General features: G+C 36.0%; 1 long non-coding RNA gene and 1 pseudogene across 2 annotated transcripts; both read right to left on the bottom strand.

Annotated features, from left to right (window-relative positions):
* Positions 1-3,515: 3,515 nt before the first annotated feature.
* Positions 3,516-9,889, bottom strand: LOC132643688 (uncharacterized). Of its 2 annotated transcripts, none has more exons than XR_009583707.1 (3): positions 9,564-9,889; positions 9,334-9,423; positions 3,516-3,864 (listed from the first exon to the last, which is right to left on the bottom strand). It is a non-coding gene; the product is annotated as an uncharacterized LOC132643688 (long non-coding RNA). The 2 variants fall into 2 exon arrangements; XR_009583706.1 differs by having other exon boundaries at positions 9,619-9,888.
* A 4,903-nt stretch (positions 9,890-14,792) lies between these two features.
* Positions 14,793-24,144, bottom strand: LOC132643980 (disease resistance protein At4g27190-like; annotated as a pseudogene).
* Positions 24,145-25,849: the final 1,705 nt, after the last annotated feature.

Below are 25,849 nucleotides of genomic sequence, written 5' to 3'. Positions count from 1 at the left end.
GCCGCCGCTTTAAAATCTATTTAAATAATTAAAAAAATGGTGTCGTTTTTCCTCGGAGATTTATTTAATTAGATTTTGAAGTGGAGCAGCGGCGGCAGTGAAGTGAGCTATCGGAGAGGATGGGTTGGGTTTTTCAATTTTTTTAATTATTTAAATAGATTTTAAAATAGAGTTTTTGTTAAAATTAATTTTTAATGATTAAAAATTTTAAAAAAGAAAGCGGCGGCGGCGGTGGAGGAGGCAGCGGCGGCAGTGACGGCGGTAAAGTGGGCTATCGGAGAGGATGGGTTGGGTTTTTCAATTTTTTTTAATTATTTAAATAGAGTTTTTGTTAAAATTAATTTTTAATGATTAAAAATTTTTAAAAAGAAAGCGGCGGCGGAGGCAGCGGTGAAGTGGGCTATCGGAGAGGATGGGTTGGGTTTTTCAATTTTTTTTAATTATTTAAATAGATTTTTAAATAGAGTTTTTGTTAAAATTATTATTTTTTTCATCAAAAAAAATAATTAATTTTTAATGATTAAATTTTTTTTTTAAAAAAAAACTTGGTCTCTCACGCTCTATTTAAAGCAGTGAGTTTCACGCGTGTGCCCAGCTAGCACGAGAGGTTCAAATGACACAGTTTATCTTATGTTCGGGGGTTCAGATGGTCAACGTTTCAGTTGGGGGTCTAAATGGAAAATCAGGATAAATTCAGGGATTCATCTATGACTTTGGCCTAAAAAAAAAATGAATCTGCATATAATTTCTTGGTTACGTATGCTAAACCCACTAATTGTAGCATTGGTGACTAGAAATATCAATTACTTTTATTTTATTTTATTAAATAACGTGAATGACTTTTGTTAGTTTCAACTCGCAACCTTTTTCTTATGTGTTTAAATAATGTCAATTGCTTTCTCTGAAGCGGTCTTGGATGTCTTATGGGTCTTATTGTGCGCATTCTTCTCATAGAATTGAGCCGTGGTCGATAATTTCTCTTAATATATATCAAAAGAATCCGGTAGGTCTAGAGTCCGGCGCCAAAATGGCACATTTTTGGACTTTGAAGATAAAAATGGTATAACTTCTTTTTTATACCAAAAGGGACATTTCGTTGGCTATCCAACGAAATGTTAACCCCATTTAACATATTTCGTCAAATGTAAAAAAAAAAATTGCATTTCGCCAGGTATGTAACAAAATGCAATTTTTTTTTATTTTTTTTAACATTTGACACCAAAATGTTAGCTGGTGTCAAATGTACAAAAAAAAAAAATTGCATTTCGTTACATACCTGGCGAAATGCAATTTTTTTCCTTTTTTTTTTATTTTAAAATCCACTTTTTCATGTTTTTTTTTTAAGTTTCCTAAAATAAAATTATGAAAATATAAATTTTTTAGGACACAAAAAAATCCAATTTTTCATTTCTTTTCAAAAAGCAGGTTTAAAAAATGAGATTCATTTTTTCTGATTCTAAAAAAGCCATTTTCCAGATTTAAAAAAAAAAATTGCCAATAATAAAATTCCGTAATTTACATATTTTTTTTTTAAAAAATTGTGTGGAAACTTTAGGTTTAAGTGTTTTATTTTTTAAGGTTTTGATTCAAGCGTGTTATTTTTTTAATCAAGACATAACTTTATTTTGAATATAAATCTAATTCAATTAGATAAAAACATAGTTAAAAGATATTGGAGAAAGAGTAGTTGTAAATTGGTGAAACTTTAAACAGTCATAACTTTGCGCTCGGATATCCGATTTATGCAAAAGAAAATTTGATTTTGCATATTTTTCCGAGATCTAGCAGTGCAAACTGCCGTAAGGCCGGGCCGATTTTCTAGAAAACCTCTTTTTTCCCTTCCAATTTTAATTTTCCCCCCAAATTGGCGGGAAATTTTCAGTTTTCTTTACTTATAATATGATGATGCGCAATAGACTTCAACATAAAAATTTTGGAGTAATGTAGCTGTGAATGTCAATTTCACTTATGTGGTTTCAATTTTTGAAAATAAGGCTGACTAATTTTCTCGACATATAAAGTTCTAAAATAACCTTAAAAAATATAACACTTAAACCTAAAGTTTCCAAAACTACTGCAGTAAAATACTGCTTTATACAAAAAATAATCTGTAACGTGTATTTTTTTTTAAGTTTCCTAAAATAAAATTTTGAAAATATAAATTTTTACTGCAATTTTATTCTACTAGAGAAATACAAAAAAAAAAAAAATTGCATTGCATTTCGTTATATAACATTTTGGTGTCAAATGTACAAAAAATAAAAAAATTGCATTTCGCCAGGTAAGTAACGAAATGCAATTTTTTTTTTTTTTTACATTTGACGGAAAATGTTAAATGGGGTTAACATTTTGTTGGATAACCAACGAAATGCCCCTTTTGGTATAAAAAAAAAAAAAAGACATACCATTTTTGTCTTCAAGGTCCAAAAAGGTGCCATTTTGGCGCCGGACTCGTAGGTCTAGATCGTTTTAAAGGCCCATTCAACTAGTTAATTGTGAGATGAGCGAGATGGGATGCAGATTTATTTCAAACCCCGTTATCAAGTATAAAAGAAAAGGGTGGTAAAACCAATGATAAGGGAGCGAGATGGGTTGCGAATTTATTCAAAACTCATTGTCAAAGAGTGAAATGATTAAAGTAATAATAATAAGTCTCGGATTTTAAATACAAATAATTGCTTCTAGCGGTAAACTCTTTAGGCGTGTCTAATAATAATTGCGTTGACCATGTGGACAGACCCGTTCCTTGGTTAAATGCATCTAATTAAAGAAAAGTCATGTGGGCCATCCCGCTCCTTGACCGATAAATAATAATTGTATTGACCATGTGGACAGACCCGTTCCTTAGTTAAATGCATAAAATTAAAGAAATGTCATGTGGGTCATCCCGCTCCTTGATCGATAAATAATAATTGTGTTGACCATGTGGACAGACCAGTTACTCGGTTAAATGCATATAATTAACGAAAAGTCATGTGGGTCATTCTGCTCCCTGACACTCTAATAATATATAATTAATTGAAGACCTTGCGTGCATACACGCTCCTAAGTTTAAACAACTAAAACATGTTTTATCCGAGAATTAATTATAACCAAGTATAAGTCGATAAAAGCGACCGTGCTAGAACCACGGGACTCGGGGAATGCTTAACACCTTCTCCCCAGTCAACAGAATTTCTTATCCGATCTTTTATTTTCATGGACAAAAAATAAAGAGTCATTTCCTTTTGATTAGGGATTCAATAAGGTGACTTGGAACACCAAAACTCAATTACAAGTGGCGACTCTACAAATAAAATAACCCCTACTCAAAACCGTCACTTTAATTGGAAAAACCCTTTTAATAATAAAACTCGTGTCCTTCGAGGGCGCGAAAAAGGGGTTTGACAATCCCTTCTAAATGTAATGTTCCTGTCACGACCCAAACCGATAAGCCGTGACGGGAGTCTGACCTCTAGCGATCAAGCACCCCTAAACACGTATCTGAAATATACTGAACATCAAAAGCCCATAAATGGCATAAACTGATCTCATAAGAGAAAAACATCAGAACTCTGTACAATCTGCATAGATATACACGACATGCGGAAGAACAGTGCAAGCCAGCTTGGCTGCTACATATACTGTACACAAAAGAATAGAAGCCGACAAGGCTACATCATCTGACTACTACATACAACTGTCTACAGACCTCTACTAGAATAAAAGCTGTAGAAAGGACGGGACAGGGCCCTGTCATACTCATACGTATACACATCTCAAAGGGGCATACCAAAACTGACTTTAGCTCCGGATCATATGGAGCGTACTGACCACTGCTAGATCTAGAGGTCCCACTGAGCTGAACCACCTGTCTCCCTGTACCTGCGGGCATGAATGCAGGCCCCCGAGCAACGGGAAGTCAGTACGGATAATGTACTGAGTATGTAAGGCATAAGAACAACATATATACATAAGAATCATGGATAAGATCTGAACTCATAAACTGAAATGACTGACTGCATGTACTTGTATGAACTAGTATTTGCCTAAATCTGCATAAATCTGTGTAACTGACAATGCCTCTGTGGACACATAATATGCATGCTCATACCTATCAATGATGGTCGTGCATCTATATGTGTGCGTATATAACGCGTGATATGTGTGCGTATATAACGCCTGATGTATATGCGTATATAACGCCTGTAAGCCTCTATGGCATCTCGTCATATCATATTGGCTCCTCTGTGGCCATAATCAATATCATCATCATAGTAGTAATGCGTATATAACGCCTGTGCGTATATAACGCCTGTATCTCTTCTCATACTTTACATATATCTAATATTTGCGTATATAATGTCTTCTAGTCACGGGTCAATGTACATAAATATATAATGAATGTAATGCATGACTAACTGTATACACAGAACTGGCTACACAAGACTTGGACCCATGAACAGAAGAATTACTCATAAATGAGGTACATGAACATCAAAGACTGAAGTGCTTCTAATGCTTCTAAGAGTAGAGTAATATGGAAGCTCGCTTACTCGCTTGTTGGATCATATCATGGGAGCATGCCAAAAGAAGGAAGGAATGGTCTTAACATACCTGGAAGTATACTCAATCGTCCAACTTCTACCTCTCGAACTTGCAAGTCTACAATTAAGATAACATAGGGCTTAATTAGGCTATTTACTTCGCTTACTAACCATCCTCAAATGCGTATAAAGTTCAACGAACTATAGACAATAATTTCCTTTGTAAGCTTACAACTCTCCAACTTCTCATTCGATTCCACATCAACTACAATACTCACATCAACAGTGATAACACATCTATATCAAAATATACATAAACCCGTTTCCAATCATCTCTTAAAATAACCCTACACCACTACATTGCCCTTCATCAACTTAACACTTCCATAATTACCTTCTCTTCACCTAACATCACTAAAACTCTTGATAACCAACTTAAATATAAGAGTAGAAATCACTTACATACCTTGAGGGGTCAAGAATCCCAAGAATCACTTAAACTTTAACTCCCCAAACTTCACAACCTTGAAGAAACCCTAGAAGCAATCTTCCTCTTCACCATCTCGGGTTTACGGGGTCCGGGTCTTGTCAAATCTTCACTAATATGATGGAAAATATTGGGAGAGAATATCTTAGGGTTTTTCTGATTTGCAAAGGACGAAAATATGAAATAGGGTCGTGAACCACCTATTTATACTTGGAAGCCAAAAAGGCTACAACGGTCTGGTTCGACGAGCGTGTCGACGGCCCGTCGATATGTCGACGGTTCGTCGACTTGCCCGTCAACCTACGCCTGCAGATGCAAGGCTGTGGGATCCTGTCGACGATGGTTGGTGTCCTGCAGATTTTTCTGATTCAGTTCAGATCGTGTCGATTCAATTCGTTCAACTTCTAACTCTATAAATTGCCAGGAATATCTGCTGGTACCCTCGTACACGGGGTAAGCCATTCTCTACCTCTAAATTCGAGCTCGAGTCTCTATTCCAAGGGCATACCCGACAAGGAAACCATAGGCTCTACTACTACGAACACGAGGGGTGTAACAGTTCCATCCTTGCAATCCCTTAGCTATAGATAAATAATCTTTTTGAGAGGTAGAGATACTGAGCAAATCAGGAAAAAGATCTTTCAAACTTCCATGCCCGAGCCAGTTGTCTGCCCAAAACAAAGTCTTTCTTCCATTACCAACTTGAATCTTTGCGTTCTTTAAAAATGTGTCCCAATGAGATCTGATGGACCCCCCACACCCCTACTCCATAAGGACTAGTAATAATATTTGTGCACCACATCCCTACCTGGCCATATTTTTCTTAGATTAACCTTCTCCATAAGCTATTCTCCTCCACATTATAACTCCAGAGCCACTTCATCAATAAACTTGCATTTTGAGCATTTAAATCCCTAATTCCCAAACGCCCCCCCCCCCCCCCCCCCCCCCCCCCTTTTGATTTGGAGGTGATTAGGGACTTCCATTGGACCAAATGCATAGCTTGTTTGTCCTTATTTCCTTGCCAAATGAAGTTTCTTCTTAAAGCATCGATTCCATCCCTTACCTGGAAGGAAACAGAGACATCACATAAGTGGGTAATGCATCCATCACACTATTTACCAATGTAACTCTACCACCCAAAGACAAGTACTGACTTGTCCAGGAAGCCAATCTCTTCTCACATCTTTCAATCACTCCATTCCATATTTCCATGGCCTTATTTTTAGAGCCTAAGGAAAGGCCTAAATAGATAGTTGGAAGGGCCCCCACCTCACATCCCAGAACAGCTGCCAAAGATTGAACATTTTCAACTTCTCCAATTGGAAAAACTGAACTTTTCCTCCAGTTGACATGCAAGCCAGATACTGCCTCAAACAAGATCAAGATGAGCCTGATATATCTGACTTGCTCCACCTTAGCATCACAGAAAACCAAAGAATCATCAGCATAGAGCAAATGAGTTACTTCTACATTGCTATCCTCCCTATTTGCTGCTTTAAAACCCCTTATCCAACCATTCACCTTAGCAATGTTAATCATCTTGTTCAAACCTTCCATAGCAAAGAGAAAAAGGAAAGGTGATAGAGGGTCGCCTTGCCTCAAGCCCCTTCCTAAAGAAAAGAAACCTACTGGTAATCCATTCACCAACACTGAGAACTTGATTGTCTTGATGCAAAAAGCTATCTAGTTAATCCATTTCCTCCCAAATCCCATATCTTTTACAACTTTGAGAAGAAAGCCCCAATTGACATGATCATAAGCTTTTTCTATATCCAATTTACAGAGCATACCAGGATTACTACCATTAAGTCTAGTATCTACACATTCATTAACAATCAGAGAAGCATCCGGATGATCTGCCTGCCTTTGATGAAAGCCATCTGATGTCCATCAACCAATTTTCCAGCCACCTTCTTTAATATCTCAATGAGCAATTTTGAGATAATTTTGTATATGCTTCCAATTAGGCTTATGGGCCTAAAGTCCCTAAGCTCTTTAGCCCCTAATTTCTTTGGGATGAGAGCAATATACGAAGCATTGAAGCTTTTTTCAAAGTACTCATTGGCATGAAAGTTGTTGATAGTCCTCATAATGTCATCTTTCACTATATCCCAGCATTTGTGAAAAAAACCCATAGAGAAACCGTCCGGCCCAGGTGCCTTATCTGCAACACATAACTTCAAACTCTTCAGTACCTCTTGTTCATCAAATTCAGCCTGAAGATCATCCTTTTCTTCCACAGATATTTTGTGCCCGTCTTGTAGATTATAAGGAGGTCTACATTTTTTTTTTCTGAATATAAGCCATGATAGAAGGATACTATTTCATTCTTAATCACTTCTAGGCCAGTGATCAAATTTCCATCCACTTCTAGCTTGTCAATGTGATTGAACCTCCTATGGGCATTTGCTACTTTCTGAAAGAGCTTGGTGTTTTTGTCTCCTTGCTGCAACCAAGCTACTCTTGCTCTCTGTTTCCATGCAATTTCTTCATATTTGGCAACATCCTGGAATTCCATGATTAGAGAAGCTTTTTCCAGTAGCTCCCCTTCCTGTAGAGGCCTTTGTTCCTGCACTAAATCCAGGTTGCTGATTTTTTGCATTAAAGCGGATTTCCTCTCTTTCAGATTGCTTCCGTTTGTCAAATTCTATTCCTTAAGTTTTTCTTTTAACAATTTCAATTTACCTGCCAGAACAAAATCAGGCCTTCCAGATATATCAAAACAATTCCACCAAGCCCCCACTCTCTCCTTGAAACCTTCCACCTCCATCCACCAATTTTCAAATTTAAAGTAAGATTTTGAGAAGTTTCAGTCCCCACACTTCAACAATATTGGCCAGTGATCAGAAGTAAGTTTAGGAAGCACTAACTACTTTATGTTCTCGTAAACTCCTTCCCATTCAGAAGAGAAAAGGAACCTGTCAATTCTAGTTGAGCAATTGTGATTATTACCCCTGTCTTATGTATACTGCCCTCCAAATAAAGGAGGGTCCACCAAATCTAAATCCTCAATAATTTCAAAAAACTCTCTCATAGCCCTGGAATTTTCCCTACCAGATTTTCTTTCAGAAGCAAATCTGATGATGTTAAAATCACCACAAACCACCCAAGCCCCATCACTGAGACCTCTATATCCTGCTAACTCCCACCAAAGCTCCCCCCCCCCCCCCCCCCTTTCCAATTTGTTGTTTGGAGCATAGACTCCTGTACAAAACCATGAAAATTCTCTGTTACTGAAATTAGAGAATTTACAAGTGATGGAGTAGATCCCCTCATTTATAATCTCCCCCATCCAAACCCTCTTGTCCCACAGAAAAAGAATTCCCCTACTCCTCCCATTTGCCTCCAAGGTGGCATAATCAGCCGACCTATTTCCCAGAAGATGTCTAGCAACTTCCCCTAAATCCCCTTCCATTTTTGTTTCTTGAAAACAATAGATATCCGCCCTCCATTCTAACAATAAAGACTTAATCATCCTCCTCTTGTCAAAATCATTTAAACCCCTCACATTCCAAGAAATTATATCAACTTTCATTTATATCCAGCAGAGTTTTGAGTCCCCCTTGCTTCTCCTTCCTTGAATTTTACCCCAAACTTATGTCTATATAGAATCTAAAACATCAATGGTAAAGCTATATTTAAAGTTGATAAGACTCATAGATGATTTTTCTTTTTGTGGTGATGAGTTATTTTGAGCTTCTAACAGAAAAAATGACTACTATTGTGAAACCTTGACACGCCTAGAGAATAGACGTACACATAAATTGCACACTCCTCGCTGCTTGTTAACTCCCTGGACCCAAAGTATTGGCACAAGGGACGTTTGCGTTACATTGCAAAACAATGAAGTGAGAATAATAGACAACTGCAATAAAAAAGGTGGAGAAAGAGGAAAATTAACACCAATTTAAGTGCTAGTGGCAGTCAGACATTGAAAAAAAAAATGTTATTTAACTCTGCAATATATGATATAAAAAGGATGAAACCTGATCATTTTTTGATCGTGATTTTTTGGTTCTCCGACATCCTCGTGGATATAAATTTGAAGGGAATAATGATGTTGAAGAGAGCAGGGAAGTTTTTAACTAACGAAATTAAAGTCCACAAGAAATATAGAAGAAAATAAAATCAAGTCTTGAAATAGTAATTCTACTATTTTGTTTATGTTTGTGTATTCCTATCTCATTGCACACACAAGGAGCACCTATACACGAACAATTAGTAGCTTTGGAGTTTCACAAGGAATACATCCACATATTAAATCACGAGATACCTCACATAATCAGAATTAGAAAATCTGGAATAAAGGAATATTACCCGAAATGGTATAAGGTGATTGTGACCATTGCCGCCACCACCATAGCCTTGGTATATACTCCTCTGTTATTTCGCACTACACTTCCTTTCCTGCAATCTATCTTCATTAGAATCTAAAAAGAAAGAGGCGGAAGCGATCGCTGGTCAAAACACTAATGCCAACCATAAAAATTAATTTCAGCAAAAAACAAAAAGAAAACCCCATTCTGGGTATCATATGAGTAGCTTACCAAATAGGCACACTCTAACCAAGCAAAGGGGAAAAGCTTTGAGCCTTTTGAATACCTTAAATAATAGCGGATGCCCAAATAGGAAGTGATTCAACCCCAGAAATGAAACCACTCTGTTGAAACTGGATTTCAATTCTGCCAAATAGTTGGATCCTCTTCTGCTCTTCTTCAACTGTTGTCTCTCTTGTGGAGCATAGGTTAAATACTTAAAGAATGCAACAGGATTTCAATTCCACCTGGAGAAAATGTAGCCCTAATAGAACATGAAAAGGGAAAAGAAAACGCTAGAAGACGATGGGAACCTAGATATGGAAAATGGGGATATGCTATGGCTATTGCGGTCTAAGATGGAATACACATATTAGAAGATTGTGAAAAGTCGAATATGCCCTTAGCTCTGAATTTATTGACATGTAAGCAGGCAATATATATATAAAGAAACGTTACGAATCTATCGGAGTGACGTAAGGTCGGTATACCTCCGATTACCATTATAGAACTATCATCGTGAACATATCTCACCTTGAAGGAACAATAACCATAAGATGAGATTAACAATCATAAACAAGATCAATAATAGCATAAGAGAATCAAGAACATAAGCTTCTAATATTTCTAGGAATGGAGTCAATGTAGATATCATTCGTATAAGCTCGTATCAATAAAATCATGCCATAAGAAAGAAAGGGACAGCCTTAACATACCTCGTCGTCTACTTATCCACTTAACGTCTATCCTCCCGACCTTGAAAATCTACATTCAAGATGATTCATACTATGGTTAAGTCATGGAAGCTCTCATAAGGTCAACCTAAATTAATTGGTAAGCTAATAAAATCGGACAGCATTTCCTCCGTATCATCTACTTCCACCAACTCCCAAAACTACAATAAAAACATCAACAATACCATAACCAAAGGGTTACATTCAAATTATACTCAATTCAGTCCCAAAACTTCTTTTCATATTCAATTTTTAACAACAACTTCATCACAACACCTTATGACCTTTCTTCCAATTTCTTTTCCTCAAATCTTAGCATAATTACCAAATAAACTCATAAACATAAAACTAAGATGAAATCTTACCTCAAAATTCAAGAACACTTCACCTTAAAATACTCTTCAAAGCTTTTACAAGAAGAAGAAATAAGTTTAAACCTCACTTTGAAATCCTAAGTACTTTGATCCTCACTTTGATCTTTGATTTAGGCTTGGAAAAGCGCTTGAATGTGCATGGAGAGCTCTCTAGAGATTTCTTGAACTAGGAGTTATGTTTAAAATGTTTTAAATGAAGAGGGGTCGTGATATATAAAATCAACAAAATCCACTGACATCACAAAATATGGGCCGCATTTCTGGCCGTATAACATTAGACGGCCAACCCCCTGGCCGTGTAACATTATACGGTCCGTGCAAAGGGGCCGTAGCTTTCCATCTAAAAACTTATGCTCTCTGTAAATTTTTAAAATCCTTGAATACGGTCCATATCTCAAAATACGGACCATATCTCAATTATATGGCCCATATCCTATTTTTCCCAGAAACAACTTTTGACGAACCTTTCCGTTTCGATTTACTTATTCTGTAATCCTTTCGTAACTTACCAAACATAAACTTAAACACTTATAAGCATAAGTTAAGCATGTCCAACCTCATATAACCTCGAAGGCAAATCTCGGTGTCCAAAACTAAGACAACTAACGTACAACGAATCTCAATGCATAAAACTACAACGTGTAACATGTATGTTGTATTAATTTCTTCTTTATTTATTTTTCGTATGTTCTCTCTATGATTTCTCTTTAGTTTAATTTTTGTATGAATTTATGATTGTCGTAAAGTATGTAATTTCTTTTGGTCGAAAATAGTAACTTATGACTTAGTTAGAATTCTACTAACTATTAACCAAACAGTTTTTTCCTATGGGATGAATTTTACGTCCGGATATTTATATAGAAACGGCCAAGTGGGTGTAATTTTTTGTTGTAAGGAGAAACTCTCAAAAATAATTTAAAAACTCTGACTTAGATACCCGTTATATTAAATATATATTAAATAAAGACATTGTTATTTATATAAAAAGGGACATAAATTTTCTTCAAACTCAACATTTTAGGAAATCAAGAAGATAATTGATATTCTTATATCTTTTTTTTCTTTTTTCCTTTATACAATTTCTCATACTTCTCTATGTTTTATTGTACAAGAAAAAAAAAATCAATTACTACTTCTCCATTCATTTATATTATTGAATGTAAAAATTTAATGGTCTTTATTTTTATTACTCCCACAAGTTTTGATTATTATAACCCCTTGAATAATTATGTCATGTTCATGGCATTATTTGGTATTACATATTGTAGTCCTATAAATAGAGGCATTGTAAGATTTTATTGCAATTAGGTATAATCACATTAGTCAAGACTATCGCCCTTCCTGAGCATTAGATATTGTAAATATACAAATATAGTCCATTTAAAGTCAGACCATTTGTATGCTTTTATGGATATCTTCTAACATGTCATATTGCTTGAGGTATGGAATTTTCCAGCATATTATTGCAGCATATTATTGAAAGTACTTAATATTTCTGATTTATGTTATTGTGGTCCAGCCCTTCACTAGGCCTCGAGCATAACTGAGCCTAGAGTATCGGGCTGCCATTATATATATGTGTTTGTGTGTGTGCGTATAAATTGTAAATACCTTTCTATCTATATTATATTTAATAAATAATTAGTGTTGAAAAATTCACTAGTTACATTATACACAGATTGGAGGCGGAGATATTCCAGATTTGGTAGAGGGTCAAACTGTCCATTTCCTTCTTCCACTGATCCGAAATCACAAGAACAGTTCCCAACGTGTAGTGCTTTTATTTCATCGAAACTGTTGTAGGCAATCAACTTTCTGAGACCCTTGCAATTTTCCAAGTACAAATCTGAAGCAAACTGCAACATGTCTGAAAGCACTCTGTCACACTTAACATTTAACTTTATATTATTGTTCTAACCAAAAAATTTCATCAAAACACAATCTGATACAAAAAATGATATTGTCAGTCTATAATAAATGTTTCCCCCAATAATACTTTTCACTCTTCAACCAAACACTGGAAAACATTTTCCGAAAAATGAGTCACTTCTCGAAAAACAATTCCGGAAAATGACTTCTGTCGTATCGAAACTCCCGCAGTTCTTTAAAATGGACCTTTTTGCAGCAGAGAAACCTCTGTCACATATGTGTAATAGGCTCTCTCAGATTTCAAACTCTTGATAGAAAAACATCGAAATCCAAGAGCATGTGCTCACTTTTGAATGTACAATTTCAGAATGCTCTAAATGTATAAAAACCGAAAGCAATACCTGTTTATTTTAAATAAAAAAGAAGATCACACAACACAACCGAAACAAGAAATTACTGAGTGTACAATCAAGCAATCAAAATATCGGAGCAATTATTGGTAGAGTAAAACTCAAGACATATGACAGGAAATTCATCAAAGCAAACTCCATGAATCGGCTTTAGCTCGAAACTCTGTGTCTCTGGTGCAGAAAGTTACTTCCTCTGCTTTTTTATCCACTCCCGAATGAGGCAACAAGAAGTGAAGCTCAACACACTTGTTAACATTTGAATGATAAACCATTTATACTAGTGTCATTAACAACATTAAATTTGGTTCTAGAGTCATATTCTGAGGGTGTGTTTGGTATGACGGAAAATATTATTAGAAAATGACATTTTTTTTTTAATATTTGGCTGTCAGAATATATTTTCCAGGCAAAACATTTTGCACCGAAAGAGGTAAAATGACTTCCCTCACTTTTGGCGGAAGTATTCTTTTTCATTTACAATTATCCCTAACTCAACTTCATATCATTACTTTAACCAACATTTAGACATCTTTAACACTTAAAAACTATACTGTCCTGTTTGCTAGTATTTTTATCTATGATAAATAAATATATTCTCCACTCTCCAACCAAACAACGTAAAACATTTACCAGGAATATACTTTCTGGAAATGACGTCTGTCATGCCAAACACCCTGTCAAACTCTTTTTTGTAAAGCATAAGTTTTCCAAGGTAAATCGAAGAGGGGATCTAAAACCTTGTAGAAATGTTCAGTCCAGGGAGGTAATGAAAGAATTTTAAAATAAAAATTCATTTTGTACAATCATCATAAAGAGAAGGCTTCAGTTAAAAGTGGTGGAGGGAGGAGACAAAAATGGAAGAATTGGATCAAATTTATATTCATCACTTTCAAAATCTCAAATTTAAATACTCTCCATTTCATGACTTTCCTTTTCCTTTAGCTACAAAATGTTAGAAACTGGATCATATCTCAAAGCTACATTGGTAGACTATGTGTTCACCTTTCTTGTAAAGTAATCTCGACATCAAACCCAAAGAAATAAAAAATCAAGGCCCAAATTAGTTATATAGAAAAGGGTGCTAGAGGACAAATAATCAGATTATTACCTTTGGCAGTTTTACAATGGTAGGAACCAGTGCTCTAAATTTGACTTGAAGTTATCGTCCTCCCACTACAATTGGCTCCACCATTCTGATGGTCCTCGTATTATTTTGATGTTCTTGGAGGTTTGAATAGAGAGTGGAAACTTCCTTATTTGATTGCACTTTCTCAAGGTAAGTTCCTCCAGGTGTTGATGTTTCCTTATATAGTTTTGAAAAATCGTTACCTCGTGAGCTACCTTTTGGAATTAAAATAGACCCAATGTGAATTTTTCTTAACAACTCTGACTAGTGTGTGCAGTTCTATGCTACTTTGCATTTACTCGAGATGCCTGTCCTTTTAGTGATGCAGTGGGATGCCTCTAGTTGAGTTTGCAGAGCAGCCCCTAATCCAAGGAGATGACATGTTCAAGAAAATAATCGACATTTTCATTGCTGCAGATTATCTGTCCATCAATTGGTTTCCAAATTTGATGGTAAATTGTACTTCAACAAGATTGACGATCCAGATTCCAACTGATGTGAAAGGGGCTCGGGAATTCAAAGAAATTGAACATGGATTCTTCAACCCCACACGAACACCTAGAACAACTACGGAAAACAATAAAAAGGATAGGAAGATTAAGATAATTGTTGGGGTAAACACACACCTAAGTAATTAAATACCTAGACAATCTACGATATGAAGAAAGAAAGGGTTAATCTAGAATTGAAATGCAATCAATTAACTCAAAGAAACAATGAAGAGAATCTAGGAACTAATAAGATTAACATTCAAATAAGAGATATAATCCAAAGGGAGAAGAGATATGAACTCATACATGAATTGCCTACTTGTAGTAATTTAAGAGAGATTCAAGAGGAGGTAAGGGACAAATGCACAACTCTCAAAAGAGTCATCTACCCTAATCATCCAATATAATCTATCCTCCAAAAGAAAGACATAATAGCCTATTTATACTAGGGTTTATTATCTAAGCAAAAATACTAAAATATCCTTTAACTAATGGGCATCCAATATAAGACCGAAGACGTGGGCCTTCTTTCTTCTTTTGGGTTTCCAATTGTCTTGGATCTTGTTCTCCATCCTTTAAATATCCACATAAGCATATTGTGGATCTTGAAGCTAAGAAAGAAGCCTCCAATTTCAAGATAGCCACCTCGTATCCCATCACCAACTGTGAAGCCAATTAGCATCACAATAAGCATGTGACATTACACTTCACACTCACAATGACGAATATCAGTTGGTCGTTTTGTGGAAGATGTAATCTGCTGTAACCTGCAGGGATAGACTCTCTAAAATACATATTTCCAACTGATTTATTAGTTTCCAAAAAAAAATTCTTCTCTGAATGGCACTTCAGCTCATAATTATGCAAAATCAAGGAGATGTGCTACATACATTTTGAATGTACAAATAAAGAATGCTTTAAAAATTTAATCATAGAAGCAATACCAACTTATTACAAGCAAGAAAGTACAAGCAAGATGATCACACAACACAACCAAAAAATAAGAAAGTACTCAGTGTACAGTCAATCAATCAATATATGAGAACAAGAAAGAAAAAGAGTACAAGCAAGCAACAGATAGGAAAATACATCACAGCAAACTCCACCAAATAAGTTTAGCTTGAAACTCAGTGTCTCTGGTCCAGGAAGTTCCTTCGTCTGCCCTTGTAGACTGAATGAGGCAACAACGAGTCAAGTTCAACACACTTGATAACATTTGAATGATAAACCACTTCTGCATTGGGTATGACAGGAAAATATTTTTCACTCTCCAACAAAACAACAAAAGACATTTCCCAGGAATATATTTTTCAAATAATAAGTCCTTTTTAGAAAAATAAATTTCCTCATGCCAAACACACCCTCAATCTCTTTTTGTAAAGCATATGTTTTTTCGAGGTAAAGTTAAGAGTGGATCTAAAATAATTTGGGCATCTAACCCAAAGCCCATTATAAACCAAGAAAAAACAAATGAAGCCCAAAATTATTTACAGAAAAGGATACTAGAGGACAAATAATCAAGTATAGTATAACTGACATTTTCATAATTGAGAAATCTTAAAGTTAGTTGGCGCATCACCTGAAATGCTGTGGAAGTAACCTCAACTTTGATCCTTCTACTTGGGTAGGAAACAATGCTCTACATTTGACTTGAAGCTGTCGGCATCCCACTCCAATTGGCTCCACCATCTTGATGATCCTCGTATTACTTTGATGTTCTTGGAGGTTTGAATAGAAAGAGGCAACTTCCTTATTTGATTAGGACCTTCTATGCTAAGTACCTCCAGGTGTTCCCACGTACTCTGTGGCTCCCCCCAAGGTTCCTAATTTTGGTGAGTCTCTCAACCAAAACTTCCGAACTCTTGGAATTTCTGAGTTGACAAGTGTCGTCTGACTTGAGCCGCATTGCACAAACAACTCTACCAGCTGGTCACAACAGAAAATATCAATTTCTTCCAAGTGCTTGTGTACAGAAAAAGCTCCACCAATGTTAAAAAGACATTTTAAACTTTGACAATAGGCCACATTTAGTCGGCATAATTTTGAAAACCTTAGACCCAGAAGTTGAGCGAAATCAGAAACTCTCTAAATAAAATACATTGTCGAGATAGAGAAGTTACAGATTTGGCAAAGGGTCAAACTGTCCACTTCCTTCTTCCATTGGTCTGAAATCACAAGAACATTTCTTAATGTTGAGTGTTTTTAATCCATCAAAACTGTTGTACGCAATCAACTTCCTGATACCCATGCAATCTCTCGAGTACAAAACTGAAGCAAACTGCAACATGCCTGAGAGCTCTCCGTTAAACTTTCACAGTTGGAGACAACTATCATCCTTGTTGACTTGTTGAATGGTAAATACATTTTAGTTTCGCCAACATCAATGCGAAATCTTTTCAATCTAGTCATCCAGGTGTAGTCTCTATTGAAAATTGATGAGCTATCCACTCTGATGAAAAGAGAAGTCAGATTGTGTAGAACTGTTACCTTCTCAAAAAAAAAAAAAAAAAAAAGTCAGATTGTGTAGAGATGATATCTCATCAAAGATGTTGGTCCAATATGAATCCCACCACTCCGCCACCAGTTTATGATATTTAACATTTAAATGTTAGAAAAATTGAGGAAAAATCCTTGGTCGATGCTCTCCAAAATCAGCTGCAGGCAGATTTAATAGCCTCAGATTTGTCAACTTGTCCATTCCTTGTGGCAGACAACATAACATTGTATTAGCACAATCAAGCACTTGCAAATTAAAATTTTACCAATAGGTGGTAATTCTTTCAACCAGCTGCAACTTTGTAGTATTAGAGCATGTAGTTGATATAAACTATTGATTGAAGAAGGCAGTGCTCCAATACGAGTTTCACTCAGATTCAGAACTCCTAGGGCTGGAAATGCCAAAAAGAATTCGCGGGGAATTTTCTCAAGGGGATTATTATCATCCAAAAGTAAAGTTGTTGTCTCTGGGCATTCCGTGAAGTAATCAGGTAGACGTTCAATTTTGTTGCTTATGAAAGATATTCTCTTGACTGAATAAGATATTTAATATGTGATATCTCAACCAACCCAATTCCAACTTGAATAAGAGAATTGTGTTCATCCCCAAAGGAATTAGTTATCCATATAGCAACATCACGAACCACATCATGCATCTTCACAGAATCCATCTTATTGTTTTCTAGCAAGCATGCAGTTTTTACTCTCAATCATTGTGATTCCCCTATTGTAGGCTTCTTCGTATGTGTCATGCTCACCAAGGAACCCCTCTGCCCACCAGCAATGTATGAGATCATCTGTTGGAATAGCCGCCGGATATAAGGAGCAATACAAGAAACAACTTTGAATGTCACCTCTCTTTTTGTGCACATTTTTGCTTCTTTGCTCTGAGGATAATTCAATATCCGGAGATTCTAAAGAATCAAAACTCCACTTGATGCCCTTGTAAACCTTATCTTTTACATATTTGCTATGAGGTTCGGACATTCTAAGTGATTTCAAAGCATTTTCCCAAAGCTCAACCCTCTTCTTCCCTCTCATAGATGTTCCAATAACAGTGATTGCTAAAGGTAATCCACCACACTCTTTTGCAATCTCCTTCGCGAAGGGATGAAGATGCTCCAGATTGGCATCATCTCCCGCATTTTTGACAAATACCTACCTCTAGGTTTAATCTGTTGGCAATTTGTGCTTAAATATTTCTTATGTCTATTGGCGGTTTGGGCACTAAAACCCACACCACAATGCCAAAGGATAGTTTGGAGCTTGACGCAAGAATCTTTAGGAGCTCATTGTTCAAATTCTTCACCAATGTCGTTTTGCCGACACCACCCATACCCCATACACCAATGATGCATACCTGAAAGGATTCAAATATCCCAAAACATAATTTACCCACAAGTGAAAGATATAACAATGATTATATAGAAGAAATTCAACAAACTTGAGAAAGAAAGAGGTGGGAGGATTTAATCATTCATTAATAATCTCTTGATCTTAACTTTCTCAACTTAATCCCCACCAGGAAAAGAGGTCATAGCACCTTTATTTAAAATAGTATAAAATCCTCTTTGACTAAGCACCATTTTGACTACAAAACCTTATGTTACTAGTTAATTACTTAAATTTATCATCCAAATCTCAGAAATAACACATTAAATTAAATTTTAAATTTTTTGTAACAATAAAATCATCCAATTTAACCTAGCTTCCCAAGAAGGTCATTTTAACGGAAAATCAACTCTGCAGTGCCCAAAAGATGACGTGACATGTTAAACTACCCACTAAACTTTCGAATTTCTCAAATGGTAATCCAACTTACTACTTTCTGTGAAGGCTGTGTTAAGTTTGATGATTTTCTTGTTAAAAAAAAAATCAAAAGTGATTTTATTGTTTGTTTTCATAACTGGGATGAACATTTAAGTAAGGGCAAGGCCATGAATTAGAAACTAGCAGATCCAAAGATATTTAGAATTAAATCTAGGATTAATTCCAACAAAACCTTATCATCTTCTAACAGATGGAGGATTTTGTTGAGATTTGTTGTTGCTGCTGATTGGCCTTCTACTGTGTCCTCGGATGAACTCTAACTCTTTTCATCTGGTACTCTGGAAAAATACTTTAATTTAGAAAGCAAACATATAGGAAGGAAAAGAAGAAAAGAGATGTCACAAGTCACTAGCAAGACATAAGATTATATAGACGGTAAAGGGTCAAAAATACGCTTGACCTTTCAAATATTGTTTATTGATACCCTCTGTTATACTTTTCCTCTATCATCTAATTAAACCCCTACTGTTATATTTTGGTGCTGATTTGCCCCTAATTTAGACGGAGTGACACGTTTCAATCTCACAATAAAATAGTTCATCCCCAATTTTAATTAAAACCCACCCCTCATTTGACCCACTACCCGACCCAGTTGCCCCTAAACTTATTGAACTCATAAACAACCAACCAAACACATGATAAATGTGGGACTCGCACTAAACCCCTCACCATCTTCAAAAACTAGGGGCTTTACCATTAAATCTTTTCTTGCATCGGCTTTTTTTAACCTTTCTATTTCTTTAATGGAGGAGCCAACCTTAGGAATTTGCGAAGCCAAGGCTTATGATGGAGCATGCATTAGTACCAGAAATAAGGATTTTGAGCACCGTGCTAAATGGGTTGATTTGAGCAGTGTGTTAATTGTAGTACTTCGGGTGTTGAAAGATTTGAAAAAGCCTAAGGAAATGACGAATTGGGTTGAGAGCTAAAATATCAAAGACACAGAGCAGTGCCAGCTTGATGGCTAGGCCAGTAAGGCGTTTGCCTTAGGCCACTGTTTTTGGGGGTGCCCAATTTTTACCATAATAGGTTAATAGATTTTCTTAAAAAAAAATATTTGGATTTTTTAGTAAAAATAACAATTTTTTTGTAAAAATTAAAAGTGGGAATGAGAAACTTAATTTGGGCCTTTTTTGTTGTTGTAATAGATTTATGTTAATCATGAATGTTCTTTAAAATATATTCAGATACTTTGATATTGATGATTTAGACTTACTTTATGAATTAAAAATGTTAAGAAAAACATTACAAGTAGAAATAATATTCTAATTGATATACTTAGTTGGGTAAAAAGACTTGATTCTTTTTCAAATGCATATATTGCTTTTATATAAAATTATGTTAAAAGTTTCCTCAATGAAAATAACTTTTTCAAATATTAAAATTTATAAAATATCACCTAAGATCAATAATGTCTCAAGAGATATTAAATCAATTAGCTATATGATCAATTGAGAAAATATTATTAGAAGGAATCATTATAAAAAAGCTAGAAATATAGATGTCAAATAATATATGAGTGAACTTTTCTTTTTAGGGAAAACAACACAAAAGACCCACAAAAGTCAAAATATTTCCCCTTCCCTGTCCCCATAGAATTTAATTGCAATTGCTGCCTATTCGGAACAAAAATTTCACCCGTATCCCCCTAGAATTGAGGCTTCCATTACGCTGTCAGTTACCCAATTGTTCCAACTCTTTTTCTTTTGGTTTGTTTCCTAATCTCCTTTTATTTTTTTTATTTTTTACAACTGTTTGTGTCTTAGTCTCCATAAGAATCTTAGTTGTCTCACGTTTTTTTTGTTATTTTATTTGTTTTCCTTTTTTAATTAGTTTATCTTCTTCTTCTTCTTCTTCTTTCTTTATTTTTGTCTTTTTTTTCTTTTATAAAATACAAAAATAAAATATTAGCTTTATACTTTTAGATTAATAAAACATAGAAAAATTAAATAATTAGACTACAACAAGAAATATTATTAAAAAACATACTACAATCACTAGCTTATTTTTTAAAATTTAAATTTATAAAAAAGTTATATTTTAATAATTTTCTCTTTTGGCAAATGAAAACAAAAGTTATCTGTATCTCTAATATGACTACAATTTTTTTGTAATTTTTTAATATTTTGCTAAAAATGATAGTATTAAGCTTAAGCTCTATTTGTTGAATTTTTTTTTATACTTTTTTTCTTTTGAAGGAAAGAATTTGTCGTTTATGATACCTTTATGTGGGCATCATAAAGGACTAAGAAACTTTTTTTGTAGAAACAAATCACTCCTTTATGATACCATGTCAGTATACTATATATATACCATGTGACTATCATAGAGGACTGTTTAAGGAATGAACCAGTCTCTATTCTACCCTGTTAGTATATGATATATACCATGTGGGTATCATAGATGACTGAGCTCTTTTTGAAGGAATGAATGATTCATTTATGATATCTTGTCACCATATGATATATCATGTGGGGTCAATCATTCATGATACCTTGTTAGTATATGATATATGCCATGTGGGTATCATAAAGGATTGTGTTATGTTTTTGTTGAAGGAATGAACCAGTCCTCTATGATAACCTGTTAGTATATGATATATACCATAGGGGTATTATATTGGACTAAGGAGTGTTTTTCTTGAAAAAATGAACCAGTCCTCTAGGATACTCTGTCAGTAGATGATATATACCAAAGAGATATCATAGAGAACGAGCAGTGTTTTCTAAGAAACAAATCATTCCTCTATGATACTCTGTCAGTATATGATATATACCATGTAGGCATCACAGATGAGTAGTACTATTGGAATGAATCTGTCATCCATGATACCCTATCAGTATATGATATATATTAGGCGGGCATCATAGAGGACTGCTTTAATGAACTGTCAGTCCTCTATGATATCCACTATAATACCCTGTCAGTATATGATATACCATGTGGATATCATAGAGGACTGAGTAGTATCTTTTGAAGGAATGAATCAGTCTTCTATGTTACTTTGTCAATATATGATATATTCCATGTGGGTATCATAGAGGATTGAGTTGTCTTTTTCTTAAAGGGATAAATCAGTCCTCTATGATACTCTATCAGTATATGATATATACCAGGTTGGTATCCTAGAGGACTAAGAAATATTTTTTATATTTGATAAGGAATGAATTAGACCCTATGATACCCTGTAAGTATATGATATATACCATACGGGTATCATAGATGATTGAGTTGTGTTTTTCTTGAAGGAATGAGTCAATTACCGTGACACCCTATAAATATAAGATATATACCATGTGGGTATCATAGAGGATTGAGCTGTGTTTTTCTTGACTGAATGAATCAATCTCTATGATACCCTATAAGTATATGATATACACCATGTGAGTATCATAGATGACTAAGCTCTTTTTCTGAAGAACGAGTCGGTATTCTATGATATCTTGTCAGTATGTAATATATTGTGAGTCATTCATCCATGATACCTTGTGAGTATAGATATATACCATGTGGATATCATATAGGATTGAGTTGTGTTTTTCTTGAAGGAATAAACCAGTCCACTATGATACCCTATCAGTATATGATATATACCATCGGGTTATCATAGAGGACCGTGGAGTGTTTTTCTTGAAAAAACGAACCAGTCCTATAAGCTAAAATTCATAGTTTGAGAATTAAGCATAAAGCTCACAGTCTTGAAGTGTCTGCAACACTATTCTGAGATGTTCTGCATGTTCAACCTCACTACGGGAGTACACCAAAATATCATCAATGAAGACGATGACGAATAAATCAAGATAAGGCTTGAAGACCCGATTCACAAGATCCATGAAAGCAGTTGGTCCATTTGTCAACCCAGACAACATGACAATAAATTCGAAATGACCATAACGGGTTCTGAAAGCGATTTTTGGAATATCAACTTCCTTAACCTTTAACTGATGATATCCTAATCTGAAGTCAATCTCTGAATAGCACTGGGCACCCTGAAGTGGGTCAAACAAATCATATCCTGGGAAAAGGGTATCTACTCTTAATGGTGACCTTGTTCAATTGACGGTAATCAATGCTCATGCGTAAGGAACCATCTTTCTTTCGGACAAGCAAGACTGGCACACCTCAAAGTGAGACACTAAACCTAATAAATCCCTTATCAAGGAGATCTTTCAACTGGGCTTTTAACTCTGTTGGAGTCATTCTGTATGGTGGAATGGATATCGGTTGAGTGTATGGAAGTAGATCAATTCCAAAGTCAAACTCCCTATTAGGAGGAACTCCGGGAAGATCTTCTGCGAAGACCTCTGGAAACTCATTAACGACTGGTACAGACTGGAGGGCTAGAGTCTGGGCATCAGTATCCCTGACTCGAACTAAATGATAAATATACCCCTTGGAAATCATCTTATGGCTGTTAGATAGGAAATAAACCTACCCTTGGGTACTACTGAATTGCCCTTCCACTCTATAATTGGTTCGTTAGGAAACTCAAATCTCACAATTTTGGTTCTACAACCTACTGTGGCATAACATGAAGATAACCAATCCATACCCATGATTATATCAAAGTCTACCATCTCCAACTCTGCTAAGTCGGCTATGGTTCTACGATGATAGACTAAAACTAGGCAATCCCTATAAACACGTCTAGCTATAACTGATTCCCTAACTGGGGTGGACACCTCAAAGGGATTATGCAACTTTTCTAGTTCAATCCCAAATTTCTTAGCAACAAATGGGGTCACATAAAATAAGGTGGATCCTGGGTCAATAAGGGCATAGACGTCAAAAGTGAAAATTGTCAGTGTACCTGTGACAACATCTGCACGTGCCTCTGTATCTTGACAACCTGCCATTGCATACAAAAGGTTCTGACCACCACTCATATTGCCGAACTTCACGGCTCCACGCCCCTGCTGAGCTTGAGAATTGCGAGGAGCTGCTGAATTTGTGGACTGGGCCACATTACCTCCGGTACCTTGTCTAGCTGATAGAAAATCTCTCTGAAAATGGCCCTGCTGGCCACACTCATAGCAAACATCCATACACATGCGACACACCACTGGGTGTCTCTTACCATACCTGTTGCACACCGAAATGTCATAAGTCTTCTGACCCATACTAGCCTGAAAATAGGAGTAAGTCGGCCTGGAATTTTGTCTCTTCTAATCATTCCTGAACTTTGGGACTGGGGCACTGGCTGCCAATGGAGCGGGTCCTGATAACCTGTTCTTAAAGAATTTTCTGCCTCCACCTCCCCCATAATTGAAGTTACCTGCAAACTTAGCTCTTTTACTGATTTCCCTCTCTTTCTCTTTCTGAAGAGCTTATTCTTCTTTCATTCGGTCCTCATTACCTTGCACAAAAGCAACCATCTTGGCAATGGTCATGTTGTTATTCTGAGCAACCATATTTGCATCACTGTGCAAATCAGATTTGAGTCCAAGCACAAATCTCCTAACTACGACCTTCATATCGGGTACCATATGGGGAGCATGCTTAGCCAACGAAACGAACTTGTGATAATATTCTTGGACTGTCCTGTTATTCTGCCTTAGTCTCTCGAACTCAATAACCTTTGCTTCCCTGACCTCAATTGGCATGAAATGGTCAAGAAAAGAATCTGTAAACTCATCCCAAGCAGCAGGAAGTGCAACTTCCCCTCGAAATTGTTCCTATGACTCATACCAAATATGGGCCACATCCTGTAAGTGAAAACCACCAAACTCCATTGCTTCTATCTCAGTAGCATACATAATGTGGAACACCTTCTGCATCCCATCTATATAGTTCTGCAAATCCTCCTCTGCCTTAGTCCCTGTGAACACTCAAGGCTTCATCCGCAAGAATTCTTGTGTCCTGGAACTAGTAAACCCTCCACTAGAACTGAAGCTAGGAGTTATTTCCTGACGTTGAGCTTGATTAGCAACGATCTGGGTAAGCAACTGGATAGCTCCCTTGACATCCATATCTGAAGCACTAGGATATGTAGTTGTTGCGGCTGCTGGGTCTGAAGCAGTTGTCTGAGTCTGAACGCCTTCTTCCTGAACTGCATCAGTGGCAGCCCTTTGGCTGGTAGCTGAAGTCCTCTTCGTGTACTTTCTTTTCGGAGCCATTTTTCGAAATACGTAATTCGCACGAGTTAGAAGAATTCCTGAAAGTACTGCTCTAACTGCATAATCTAGAGTATGAAAGAAGTGAGACCATCCTGAATGTCTTGGTAGTCAACATGTTTATATGTGTGGGGCCCACACACACATATAAGTGACCCACTGGACACGGTTTCATAGACTCCCTAAGACAATTGAACCTAGGCTCTGATACCAAGCTTTGTCATGCCCCGAACCATGGCCTGGACGTAACACTGCACTCGGTGCCATACTGCATGTGATCGAGCGAACCACATAGCTTGCTGAATCATCATGAGGCACAAACATGAGCTGAATATAACTTAAAACATGATGAGCCTGAATAACATGAAATATTATAATATAAGATAAAGTACTTGTTTAAAACGTAAATGTGGATTGTCATAAATACTGAGCCAAAGATGGTTATACGACTCTGAATCTGACATAACATAACTGACTAGTCTATGAAACCTCTAACATGAGCTTAAACTTCTTAACATGCTTGCTGGGACAAGTCCCCCGGCATACCATAACTGCATAACTATCATGAAAGTAATAAATGACAAAACCCCGAAGAAGATGGGGCTCACCAAAAGCTAATACGTGGATGATCCTACTGAGCAGATCCATCGTCCTGTAAGTCCGTACCTACATCGTGAAATGCAGGCCCCCAGGCAATAGAAAGGGGACATCAGCACATTGAATGTACTAGTATGTAAAGCAACTGAATGAAATAACACGATGAGAGCTGAAACTGAAACTAGAACCTAATCATGGACATGGATATATATATATAACATGAGTAAAAACATTTCAAGTTGGGACAACATAAGTGTA

Source organism: Lycium barbarum, chromosome 6, assembly GCF_019175385.1.
Source record: "Lycium barbarum isolate Lr01 chromosome 6, ASM1917538v2, whole genome shotgun sequence".
Lineage (NCBI taxonomy): Eukaryota > Viridiplantae > Streptophyta > Magnoliopsida > Solanales > Solanaceae > Lycium > Lycium barbarum.
Note: the sequence above shows the minus strand (reverse complement) of the source record. Positions and strands in the feature narration are given on the sequence as shown.